This window comes from Podarcis pityusensis (assembly GCF_964106645.2).
Source record: "Podarcis pityusensis genome assembly, chromosome: 2".
Taxonomy (NCBI): Eukaryota; Metazoa; Chordata; class Lepidosauria; order Squamata; family Lacertidae; genus Podarcis; species Podarcis pityusensis.
In genome coordinates this window covers 109,952,854-109,966,460 of record NC_138029.1, presented here as the reverse complement: position 1 = coordinate 109,966,460, position 13,607 = coordinate 109,952,854, and the positions used below count along the sequence as shown (strand labels likewise).

The 13,607-nt window shown below is 44.0% G+C and overlaps 1 long non-coding RNA gene across 1 annotated transcript; it reads right to left on the bottom strand.

Annotated features, from left to right (window-relative positions):
• Positions 1–7,186: 7,186 nt before the first annotated feature.
• LOC308470173 lies at positions 7,187–13,015 on the bottom strand. Its single transcript, XR_013982216.1, has 3 exons — positions 12,985–13,015; positions 9,569–9,688; positions 7,187–7,534 (listed from the first exon to the last, which is right to left on the bottom strand). It is a non-coding gene; the product is annotated as an uncharacterized lncRNA (long non-coding RNA).
• Between the last annotated feature and the right edge of the window lie 592 nt (positions 13,016–13,607).

Genomic DNA, 13,607 nt, shown 5'->3' with positions numbered 1-13,607 from the left:
TTTTTTGGTTAATTTGTTGTTGTGACTGTGTGGAACCCAGTTCAGCTACTGATTGATTATGTGACTGTGGACATGGATAAAAGCCCCTCATCCAATAATGACTATCACCAGTGCAGGTAAGATTTTTTTATTTTTTATTTTTTAAAAATCATATACAATACTGTCTTATTTATTTTATAGTACAGTACATTGATTATTACTTTCATTTTATGGATTAATGGTCTGGTTAGAGAGTAAAATTCATGTTAAATTGCTGTTTTAGGGGTTGTTTTTTAAAAGTCTGGAACAGATTAATCCATTTTGCATTACTTTCTATGGGAAAACGCACCTTGGTTTTGGAACGTTTGGTTTTGGAATGGACTTCCGGAACGGATTGAGTTTGAGAACCAGGGTACCACTGTAATATCAGACTTCTGAGTAGCATCATTATAAAGCCAATGCTTTTATCCCTCTACTCCTACAAAGCCTCGAATTTTCAGCCAGATCAGTTCTTCTGCATTAGTCCTCAATGTAGCTGCCTTTTGCACTCAAGCCAGGGCTCTTGGGCGACTGACTAGCATATTGTGATGTAGGCAAAAATCTATTTGCCGAAACTCCACCTTCTACACTAGCAATAAAGTCACAGGAAGCATGCCCTCCTTTGCATCTCAACAACGGTGGCAAAGGATGGGTGTAAAAAGAAAAGAAATATCCTGGAAGCCCTTCCTTACTTTTATATCGTTTCTCCATCATCCAGCCCCCATGTGAAACTTCACAGAATCCTTTTATAGGAATGCATTTCTGTGTCGCATCCGCAACTGTACAAATCGAGCAGATGATCCCATGTGCTGTGAAAGACAGACGTTATATTTGAGTCTCCTTGCATACCCTCTTTGGAGGGGGAATGTTCATTGTAGAAAACGGCATCTGTAAAATTTAAATTATTCAGGTGTGGGGAAAAAGGGAGTGGGGATCCTCCATAATGGAACAGGGCATTGCAGCTGGGAGCCACCACACTGTGCCCTGGCCTCAGTTCATTGTTGAATAAATTGGGAGTATGGGTAATCTACATATGAACCTTCCTCTTGTAGTTGGGACTTACCTCCTGGGCTGAGATCAAAGAAAATGTAAGCAGCAAAACCAAGAGAGAGCCATCCATGGCCCCCAAGACCCTGGGAAGAAACTGGGTCCCATTGAATGACCTTTTTGCATAGAAAGAGTGAAGCAGCTTCTTCTCTGGCCCTTCAGTGAGATCAGGCAGGGCTCCTTGGAAGTCTGTAACAAGACAGAAACTTCCTGTTTCCGGCGGTGGAAAATGGCTGATCCCACACAATTGGACTTCAGCCGTTCCGATAATTCAGGGCTGATATGGGGGTAATTAGCCCTGGCAGCCTCCCCAGGGCAGGGGAGGACTGTCTCGACGACCCGCGGTCTGCCCCAGATTGCCGATGTGGCAGACGGCAGGGGTACTGGGTCACGGAGCTAGGGACGGCTGACACTCCTGCGACGCCACCCCATAGCCGGACGCATCTGTTTGGGAATATATAAAGATTTGGAAAACAAACAGACACGCTCTGAATTGAAGAAGCTGGAAAAAACCTGCAGTATGTACAGTCTCTGGTGCAAAAGATCGAACTTCAAAGAGATCCTCATCATGACGTTTGGAATGTGGAGGGGCTTGGTATGTAAAAAAAACATTCTTTTATCCTTAACATCAACAATCCGTAATGCATGCCAAGTCTCATTAAGAACTTAAATTGCTCTTCAAAAAGTGAGTTCAGATGGACTTCATATATAATTGGGATCTACTCGCAGCCACTTCTCTTCTAAGACCGGAAATGTCTGTTAAAGACGAAAACAAAGGACAAAGGACAAAATGGCGTCTCCCACCACGTCGTTATTGAGTATCTGAAATACTTCCCTGATTAAGAGAAACAGGAGCTAACGGATGGTTGGTTATAAAGACTGGAAACAATATTACATATACAACTGTTTGCAAAAATATGTTTTTTTGATTACGAGCGAGAGAGAGGGCTAAATGGATGTCTGGCAGCCCCCCTCTAGGGCCTGGAGGGGGGACTGGGAAGATTCCAAAGGCCAATTGCTAACTGTCTGATATATGGCTACACTGCAAACAGTCTGTTTAAGATAAATCAACAAGGAGGGTACAGAAGGAAATTTCTCTCTGTTTCTTTGATAACACCTGGATGGGAAAGATTAACGATCTGGAAGCTGCCAAAATAACAACTCTCAAAGAGCTGGACAGAACTTTGACATTGGATGCAATTAAATGAAGCGGTGCGATGAAAAAACAGCTGAAGGAGTACAATATACGGACAAATCTGCACTCCATAGAAAAAAAAAGTATCAGTTTTCTGACATGAATGAGGATCGTAGAACCAGAGTCAAAATGTGGAAGGGAAAAATCGGACATGGAATTATGAATAACATTGAGGATGATAAGAGGCAGGACTATGATGTTGAATGCGCTTCGAAATTCAGACCGTGGGAAGTCAAAACAAAATTATTACAATTTGGAAGACAATTGGACCTTTTTTATTTTAGTTTTTTATTTTTATTGGATCTGATTTGATATGTTAATTGGATGTTTTTATTGGAAAATTAATAAACGCTTTAAAAAAAAAAAAAAAGGAAGTCTGTAACAAGACAAGCTGCCCCCAGCAAGAAGTTATTCAAAGTAAGGAACAGATGGACCAATAGTTGCTATATAAGGTCAGATGGGACCTTATTGGCTCCTCAGGTTACCTAATCCTGCTAGACATGAAAGCTCTGGGGGCGAACTTGAAAGCCTCAGGCCTGCAGACTTCCCCAGTTGTGTGACGAGGAAGGAACCTGATTTCCACCACTTCCTTCTCTAGGCCAGTGTGGTGTAGTAGTTAAGAGAGGTAGACTCGTAATCTGGTGAACCGAGTTCGCTTCCCTGCTCCTCCACATGCAGCTGCTGGGTGACCTTGGGCCAGTCACACTTCTCTGAAGTCTCTCAGCCTCACTCACCTCACAGAGTGTTTGCTGTGAGGGAGGAAGGGAAAGGAGAATGTTAGCAGCTTTGAGACTTCCTAGGGTAGTGATAAAGCAGGATATCAAATCCAAACCACCACCACCTCCTCCTCCTCCTCCTCCTCCTCCTCCTCCTCTTCTTCTTCTTCTTCTTCTTCTTCTTCTTCTTCTTCTTCTTCTTCTAGTACAAGGTTTCTAGTGTCTCACATGCTGACTATAAAATACAGCTATATTCATAAACTGAGCTAAACACTAAGTGCACTTTCAAACACATTCATGTGTTTTCTTTGCTAGCCCGTCCAATAGCCTGCATTTCATTGACCAAAACTGGATTTTAGTCTCACTGTATGCTGAAAAGGTCAATAAAATGCAGGTTTTCGGGTAAGGTTTTGAAAAGGAACCAGAAAAGCATTCCAAAGGATATAACTTTATTGCATCTGTTTATTGTTTATCTTTTAAAATCTCAACGCAGCTTAAAAAATATTAAAAGACAGACGGTGGTATTCAATGTTAGTCCTACTTAAAGTAGACCCATTGAAATTAGTAGACATGGCTAGCTTACCTTCATTACTTTCAGTGGGCCTTCTCTGGGTAGGACTTAGTTGAATATGTATCAAACATTTAGAATCCATTATACAGAATGAAATGTAAGTATCATAGAAGTGTTCATCCACCGAAAAGAATTAAAATGAAGGAATTCTAAACCACTAGAAAGTGAACACCGAACCTGGCTAGAATGATATCATATGCTGATTAAACAGAGCTCCCTAAACCTGAGTAAACAAGGACGCTTTCACCTTGGTACATTAAAAACTAAAAAAGAAAAATTTGAAAGCAGCAGGCAAGCTTCCTTGGGGATAGTATTCCAAAATACCATAGTTGAATAAGCACCTAAAGAAGGACTGAAGAGGTAGCCCTGGAGGTATTTAATAAATTTAAATAGTTCACATCAGTCAGTAACTGATGTGCCAAAAGCTGAAATGGAATGTTATCCTAGCATAATCCAAAAGAGCAGTTTTCACTGCATTCTTGGGACTGAGCTATACATGGTGATTGTCTTTACCCTTCTCCTTCTCCTTCTGCTCCAGGCACAAAACATTAAAAAGCAACGGGTACATCTGCTATATCAAAAGGAACAAAGTACATCTCCTTCTGCCCACTTCATCCTACCTGGGGACAAGGTAGTTCTTCCTCCAGGCTGGTAATGACCTAAGTCTCACTGCATGTGTCTTGTGCTGTTCAAGACATGTCCCACTTCTGGGATCCCCAAAGACATCAGGTTGGCCAATGTGAGAACAAAATGCTAAACTAGGTAGCCTTTGATCAGATGCATCAGGGCTCTTTTAATGTTATTAATAGGGCTGTGTAAAGACCCCACAGTCTCATACCCTCCAACATGTCCCAGCCGAAAACTGGGATGTACGTCTTCTAGGTAATGCTCCTGCACAAGTTACCTGACCAGTGAGATTCCGCAGAGCTAAAAAATGTTCGTTTCTGTGTGTCATGCTCTTGCATGAGTGCATGGCCCCCCAAAACAGGATTTCCCAATTTAATCAGGACAGTTGAAGGGCATGCAATTAGCCCTGTGATGTATGGCCCTTGGGTTGGGCCAGTTTACACTGTGCTGCCCTGATGGACACCCTCCCCACCTGGATCTGTCTCTTCAGCAGTTCAGGGGCAGATCTGAGGGTTTCTGGTGGTTTTCTAAAACCCTATTTAAACATACAGTTAAATACAGTGGTACCTCGGGTTACATATGCTTCAGGTTACATACACTTCAGGTTACAGACTCTGCTAACCCAGAAATAGTGCTTCAGGTTAAGAACTTTGCTTCAGGATAAGAACAGAAATCGTGCTCCGGCGGCGCAGCGGCAGCAGGAGGTCCCATTAGCTAAAGTGGTGCTTCAGGTTAAGAACAGTTTCAGGTTAAGAACGGACCTCCGGAACGAATTAAGTACTTAACCTGAGGTACCATTGTATAGGGTTTTAAAATACATTTTGAAGTGAGTGCACCAGAAAAGGATTGGATCCTCCCGTTTACCAGCTTGCAAGGTGTAAAGTCTGATCCTTATTGTACCTCCCCAAGTGGCTTCCGAGGCCTGGATCCCTGGATTCCAAGGCCTGTGAAAGGCCTGATTTTGTCAAGATTTGGGCCTCATTTGAATCTGGTGCACAGCTCTGGCTATTAACCTTTGCTACTGTACTTCGACATGAATTAGAGTATTTGGATGACCATGTCATTAACTCTATTTTTTAAAAAAATAATTTTTATTAACAGGCCAATCAAATCACATTAATTCCAAATCACATTAATTCCAAATTATACAGCCAAATTTTTAAAAATTTTGTTGGGGGTACCCATACTTCAAGCTCTGAAAGGGATCCAAACATCACTCTTGCTGCTGCCTTAATTACACAGTTCTGTCCAGTTCTGTCCAGATAGTCTCTTTGTTATTTTCCTCATCTTCTTCTTGTTATCATATATTCCTTTCTTTGTGATATAATCTTTGAATAAGACTGTGGCACCTTTATTCTTTTTAAGAGGGATTCAAGGGAACTTACCAGGAATGTACAATTCAATCTGAGACAGATTGAATTGTATAATAGTGATAGGCTCACATGAGCTTGCAATCAGTTATCTGCTGTGCGTGAGAAGGGGAATGTAAACTCTACTAAGTAAAGGAACTTGCTAGAGCAAGTTAGGAAGGATATTAATAAACAATATATCCTCTCCTGCCGCCCTGACCATTCCCACAATACTGAACTGCTTGGAACGCTAAATGCAGACTGAACCAGAGAGAGCAAATAGAGATACAGAAACAGACCAGACTGTAACAAATGAATTAATAATAAGAGATGTACCATATTTTTTATTGTTATAAGTTGTTTTTAATGTTGTTTTTTACCTCTTTAACATGGCCGGGGGTGAAGGGGAGGTACCGGTAATAATAATAATAAAATGTTTAGAAACAGAGCTGTACAGGTAAAAAAAGCTGGATCTCAGGTCTGCCGAACACCCACAGTTTCTGTCTTGCTTGCCCTTCCATTGCAAAAACCAAGGGCAGCTGACAGCATTCCAACCGCATATTGCACTAACATGCAGGGCACAGAATCCGGCCTGTGATGCCACTGGCCTCTCTGATGCTGCTTGCTCCCCAGCTAGAGAGAAGATGGACAAAGCAAGAACAAGGCCCAGGATCTGGCTATGCATGGCACTCTGCAGTGTCCACTAGAAGACCTGCTGCCTGCCAAGGTACTTAGGAAGGTAGAACAATCATCAAACTCTGCCTACGCCAGCTTTCAAATCCTCATTTTCACCTCCAGTAAAAAGGTACATTGTGGAGGAAAAAATGGCGGCTGCTGGATGGTGGTGGCAGGGGCATCGCAAGGGGTGTGTGTGGAGTGTGGTGCGCCCCGGGTGTCATGCCTGGGTGTGTGACAAAATCTCCCTGGGCAGATCAGCGTGGCGGCGCTCCCACCCCCAGTGGGCGGATGTTCACGATTGGTGCGGTTGCCGTGAAAATCTGCCCGCTGATTGTGCAAATACGCTCGGCGAGCGGTGCTGGCCGCTGGGGATGCACCCGCTGGCTGGCGGCATTCACAACCCTGGTGACCAATGCCGCACGCCAGGCATATTTGCATGGTTGGCAGGCGGTGCAGCCACCCCCAGGAGGTTCGGTGCACCCATGTGGGCGGATCGCCCCACCTCTGTGGGTGGATCGCAACGCCCACAGGTGCATGTCATGTTTGCCGCTCCGGGTGCCCAAGCGGTTTCTTCTGCCACTGGGTGGCGGCGACAAGAGTGTGTTTATTTCTTCTAAGTGCCCAAGGGAAGTGTGCTTACCCCTGCGCTAAGGATACCATGAGGTGGCGCAAACTGCGGTGCTGTATCTATGGGTGCATTCAAAAATATGCATAGACAATGGCAATGGAATACTGTATATGAAGAAAGGCTCAGATACACACAAGGCTACAGTCCCAGGCCCTCTGGTAATGTTTGTGCAGAAACAGGCACCCATGGAAAATCCATTCAGATTCATGAAAGCTGATTAGGAACTCATGCCTCCGATGAAATGAGGAAGAGCCTCAATTTTTCACCACTCTGAACATGGTGCGCAATGGGAATTAAGGAATCACTGAAGCTGAGTGCATTTGCAAAGACAGCAGCCAGCATTTAAAATCATGTTTATTTAGTTCTTCACAGAATTTATAGGTGGCGCTACAACACAATCATCAGGGTGTCTTACAATATTAAAGAAGAAGGGATGCAATTTTTCATCTAGAGTAATTGTATGAATGTTTAATCAGTAGGAAATTCTACTGAGTTCCATGGTGCTTAATCCACAAGAGGTGTTGGTAGGATTTCAGCCTTAACCGTTACGTGTGTCTTCATCCACACTCTACCATTTGTTGTTGCAATTGTCTTCGGCACAGCAGCGTTTCTCATGTTCAATTTTATCTGCATGATTTATCCATTTGGTTTCACATCTGGAATTATCTACATAACAGCCCTTGGTTATTGTCTTCACTCTGCCATCTGGGATTTTAGAGAGAAGAAGGCATCTTTGTGTTACTTATGAGGTATTTCCTAATACAGTGGTACCTTGGGTTACGTTCTGGAGGTCTGCTCTTAATTTGAAACTGTTCTTAATCTGAAGCACCACTTTAGCTAATGGGGCCTCCTGCGGAGTCTGTAACCTGAAGCCTCTGTAACCCAAGGTACCACTGTACCTGTGCTACTGTCAGGATCACCTGGTGTAAGACCCATCTCACATTTTTTGTATATAGTGCATTAGGAATGGACCACCCAGTGATTTCAGCAATGGAGAGTCAGATCTGCTGATACATACTTTGCTGTTCAGTTTTGAATCTTGCTAGTTTGCCACACCAGAGTGTGACAGAATGTTGGGAAGGTGTGACAGAATACAGCAGAACCAGCCTTCTTTATAACACCATTTGCAGAGCATAAGGGTCAGTTGGGCCAGGGCTTTTTCAGGTTCTTCCTGAGCCCAGCTGTCATTCCTGCTTGGATGGCCTGTTGTATTGCTGCTCAAATCAGTTTACACGTAGTAGTTTGCACCCTATTCCACTAGATAATAATAATAATAATAATAATAATAATAATAATAATAATAATATTTATACCCCACCCATTTGGCTGGGTTCCCAACAAAGTGCCAGCCCAAGACATTTTTCTGCCTGAGGTGAACCACAGAACAACTCCCCTTGGGAACTGTCGTTTGTTAATGGTCCATGGGGTCACAAAGCGTCGGACATGACTAAACGACTAAACAACAAGGGTGAACCACCCTGTTCATCTTCAGATGAAGGGCAGCATACAAATTTAATAATACTAATAATATAAGGCAATTATTCACCTTCCTGCTACTTTTTCTTTAGTGAACCTTAAAAAGGCTATTGAAATGAACGGGTTGGAGATAGCATCCCCTGCACAATTCCCTTTCAGCTGAATACCTTCTGCAACACACACACACACACACACACACACACACACACACTTTCCCCCTCAGTTGGATGGTGCAGGGGGAGAACGAGTAGAGGGTGTGTGAGTGAGGGGCAAGGCCTCTGTTGAGGTGCCCAGTGGGAAGCGAGGGGTCACTGAGTGGGGTGCATATATCTGCGCAGAAGATAGGGGCGTTGTCAAGATAGAGGTGGTTTTTAATTGCGTTGAGGGACCAGACCATATCCCAATTTGCATCACCGGGATGTTGGAGGATATTCCATTAACATAACAAAAACTACCATAGAGATACTGACATTTTCAAAAGTAGGGGCTCCACAGTACTTAGCTAATTCAACACCACCGGCGTAGAGGATTGCAACTATACAACCTGAGCCTATGCATGTATACTGAGAAGAAAGTGCTACTGAGGTTGGGTTGCTGGTGGCAATGGCAGCTGCTCCTGCTCCTGGAGGGGCAGGAGGCTCCCCCTCTATAGCAGGACCCCAAATTAGCGCTCAGGGAAGGCAGATCCTTCCTGGTGCCTGGCCCTGCTGCCCAGCACCCAAGTGCAGGAAGGCGGCAGCTGGGGATTAAAGAAGAAGGGCAAGGAGGAGCAGCAGCCAATCTTGGCTGCTGCTCTCGCCCCAGTGGCAGAGTGGGCAGGGGTTTCAGGAGTGAGCCAGTCCTCAGCGCACTGTCTGGAAGAGGGAGAGAACAGCCTGAGGGAGAGAAGTTGCGAAAAGGAGGCAGTGCAAGAGCACATTGCTGGTGGGGAGGCTGTGCCACACAACAGCCCTTCGGCGAATAGCAGACACAGCAGTTGGCCTTGCCCCGCCCCTGTAAGCTCACCCAGCCTACGCTATAGACCACGGCAGCATAAAAAAAACACCCTAGTGGTGGGATTTTGCTGCTCCTGGGTCCTGCTCTATTCTGCTGCTTGAGGCATTCTCCTCAGTCTACCTCATGGCAGGGCCGGCTCTGGGGCCTCAGATTATTTGCACATGACTGCCTGTGGTGGACAGGGACAGAGGTATAAATTGGTGTCGCCACATACAGGTGCATATACATACAGACACAGAAAAGAAGCACGCTGCAAGTTCTCCTTACCTTTGTACTCTTTCTCAGTAAAACATCCCCCACCAACCGTCACTGAGCAGATTCCGTCTGCAGGAGAGCATGGCAGCCCTGGCTTCTCCATTACGCATCTTTGGCAGTTGATTCCATGCACTGTGAAACACAGAACTTTTACTCTCTGTGCAGACGGCAGCGAATCCGTCCATTAATAATGTGGCGGATGTGCTCCCGCCAACCGCCCCCAATTAAATACAGTGCATCCTCCTCACGGTACACCAATTACATGAATTTCTACAATTTACCAGTAAACCAACCCTTTTAATTAACCGGACTTGTGTGTTATCAGCTGCCACTCACACAGAAACTGCTCCTTTTATCCCTCCCTCCCCCAAAAGCGCTGTTCCTCCCCACTCTGTGGCTAGCTGGCTCCGTAGTCCATCAGAGAGAGGCTTCAGCACTCTGCTGGGGTTTTAGAAGGACTCCACCACCGGACTCTGGTCTGGCTCTGCTGTCCACCACACAGGCATACATGGGCTTAAGTGGAACGTTCGCTGTGGAAAACTTAAAAATTTTAATCCATTGTGCTTAAATTAGTGATGGAATCCATTGTACTGGAATGGCATTGCAGATGAGAGCCACTAGGATCACAGAACTGTGGTGTCAGAAGGGATCCTCGTGGACTTCCGGGGTGGCGCCATCGGCAATGGCAGACTCCCTCTGAATTGGAGGGACTAGCTCCGCGCGAAACGGGTCTTTTCCGCTACGGCGAAGCGGGGACCCTTTTAAAAATCACAGGCGGATGAAGCCTGTGACCATGGGACTCGGCGGGCACCCTTAGCGCCCCCCCAACCCGCAAAGGAACCCACTAACGGGCTCCGAAGCGAAGAGGGGGAAGCGGCGCGGTGCTGTGAGTCAACTGCTATTTCCGTGGAGCGAAGCCGCATAGCCATTGCCGGAGAGTGCTGCCTTTTTCCTGGGACAATTTGGCTTCTAAAATAAGCACCCGTGAGTACTTAAACTCTGAACAAATTGGATTTTAAATAAGGATTTGCGAGCAGAAAGGAATTGGATTTAAAAATTTACTTCAATTTGGTACTGAAACGGGAAGGTCTAAACAGGAAGTCAGCCTTCCGTTTCTTTGTAGACAGAATAAAGCAAAGACAACGTAAACTAGAGCTCAGAAAATCGCTTCTAAAGGATCGGCTTTCATCATTTAAAATCCTCGAATCCCCCTTCGGCAGCAGGAGAAGAAGGGGGATCTTTTTCGGACTGTTTAAACCTGCAGAAGTGAGTTTAAAGTAAAGTAACTTTCCACCGTCCTGATCCTGGAGCGGGGTGTCAGGACTGACGTTTGAAGCTCATTGACCAGAGACAAAAGTTTTTGACAGATAGCTAAAAGAAGAGAAACATAGTGATTCCAATGTTTCCTTTCGCATTTTAAAGGAACAAATATTGACAAAATATCTCAAAAAAGAAACTTTTTTGCAAGAACAATTAGAAGTTTTCCCCCTAGAGGGAGACTGGGAAACTGTAACTAATTCCAGGGAGCTTGCAGCTGTCACAGATTACAATCGTGGGGAAAGGCTTGTGACCTTGTAGGACAATGTACTCAGAAGCTCTGTTGTGTGCTCTCTGTAAAATAAATGCTCTACTGGAACAGTTAACTGAGAAGACGGATTTGATGACTAATGCGGCCAGAATTTTTGAACGGGCAGTGGGAAACTATATGGAGCCCACCCAGGAATTAAATCAGGAGTGTGCCCTGACAGAACAGATGAGAGAAGAGGATGTTGCGGAATCTTGGGCGCCAGAGATGGAGGGAGCTGCGGCCCAGCAGGAACATGAGCTTTCGGATTTGACAAATGAACTTGGAAAAAGCCAGATTAGGAAAGATAAAGTTTGGACTGATTTGGAAATGGGGGGTTGAATAGACCCCCCTATGCTGGTTGTTTGGACTTTCCGAGTCTGGCAATGGGCCGTGAGATGTTTGGAGCTGTGGGGGCTCTCAATTTTGGAGGGATTCTGAAACATCTTTAAATACTACATGGAGTTTAGTCTGGACTATGGAAAAGGGGCTGATTTGTTGAAAAGGGTCAAAAACATTACCAAGCTGGAGTTCCCACGAGTGGAAGGTGAATATGAAGAAGAGCTGCGGAAGGGACATGGAAGGGACTTAAGGGCCTCGGATATAAGGTTACCAGGTTAATGCGCTAGATCGATGGGATAAAAAGGACTGACAAAACCCGGGACCAGGAGGAAGGGACGCTGGATGAAGATTGGATTGTTTTTATTTCTTTTTTTTTATTACTAGGATTGTTTTATAAAACTGATGACTGTTAGAAAAATGTTGGAACGAAATTACTTGGCTCTAGCAAAAATGTTTAAAATAAGATTTAAGTTTTAAGGTTTTTTATAAGATAAGATGAAAATAGATAAAGGTAATGTAATGACAGAATATTATGAAATATGGAAAGGATTTGCTGCGATAATTAATAACTGGGATACAAAAAAAGGGAGGAGGAGGAGGAGGTCAAAGAAAGAAGGTAATGAAAGTTGAAGATTTGAGAATGTTGGTTTTATTTTTATATGTTTGTGGTGTATTTTTGTTTTTTTTTTATTTGCATTGTTGGATGTGGTTTGTTTTCTTTTTCTCTTTTTTGTTTCTTTTTTTTCCTCTGCTTTGTCTTTTTCTGTAATTTTAAAAATTTTCAATAAATATCATTTTAAAAAAAAAAGAAGGGATCCTCGTGGGTCATCTAAGACCATTGATACAACTGGCTCAGTTTTGTCTACACTTATTCTTCACAGCCTTTCACAGACCTATCTTTTACTAACTGAGGTTACCGTATTTTTTGCTCTATAAGACACACCAGACCACAAGACGCACCTAGTTTTTGGAGGAGGAAAACAAGAAGAAAAAAATTCTGAATCTCAGAAGCCAGAACAGCAAGAGGGATCGCTGCGCAGTGAAAGCAGCAATCCCTCTTGCTTTTCTGGCTTCTGGGATAGCTGTGCAGCCTGCACACACATTTCCCCTTACTTTTTAGGAGGGAAAAAGTGAGTCTTATAGAGCAAAAAATACGGTAGGTTGCAAGTATTTGTGACAGTGAGTTTCATACATATATATATTGCATAATGTGTTCGCTGTTGTTATCTTTCATTCACAATGTGCATCTTGTGTCTTTATAGTCAAGTAATAATGGTACATCACCCTTGGCTCCCCTGGGGGGACGAGAAATTTAGAAGCATAAATAATCAATAAAATAAATGTGTGTGTGTGCTGCACACATTTTTTCTCTCCAAGTTACTATAATTGTCATTTACAATATGACCGCACACATCCTTCCTTTGTTTCCAGTTCAGAAAGTAGAGTGGGATTTGTCACTGTTGAAGAAATTGAGAGTGCAGGTAATCTACATGCAAACCTTCCTCTTGCAGGTGGGACTTACCTTCTGCACTGAGTCCAAAGGAAACACTTGCTGCTGCTTGTGGCTGAAACAAATCACCCGTCCCCCCTCTGCACTATCCATGTATAAGACGACCCCCGATTTTTAACATTCTTTTTGAGTAAAAAACCCTCGTATTATACACGGAGAAGTACTGTATTGAATTAATTTAATAGTTCATGTCAATCAGCAACGGATGTGCCAAAAGCTGAAATGGAATGTTATCCTAGCATAAGCTCAAAGAACAGTGTCTTGACCCTTGTCCATATCGTTCTGCTCCAGGCACAAAACATTAAAAGGCAAAGGGTATATCTGCTATATCAAAAGGAACAAAGTACATCTCCTTCTGCCCACTTAATCCTACCTTGGGATAAGGAAGTTCTTCCTCCAGGCTGGTAATGACCTAAGTCTTGTGCTGTTGAGCACGTGTCCCACTTCAGGGATCCCCAAAGGCATCAGGCTGGCCAGTGTGAGTACAAAATGCTAAACTAGGAAGCCTTTTATCTGATCCACCAGGGCTCTTTTAATTTTACCAATAGGACTGTACTAAGACCCCACAATCTCATACCCTCCAACCCTCCAACATGTCCCAGCAGAAAACCTGAATGTACCTCTTCTGGACTGTG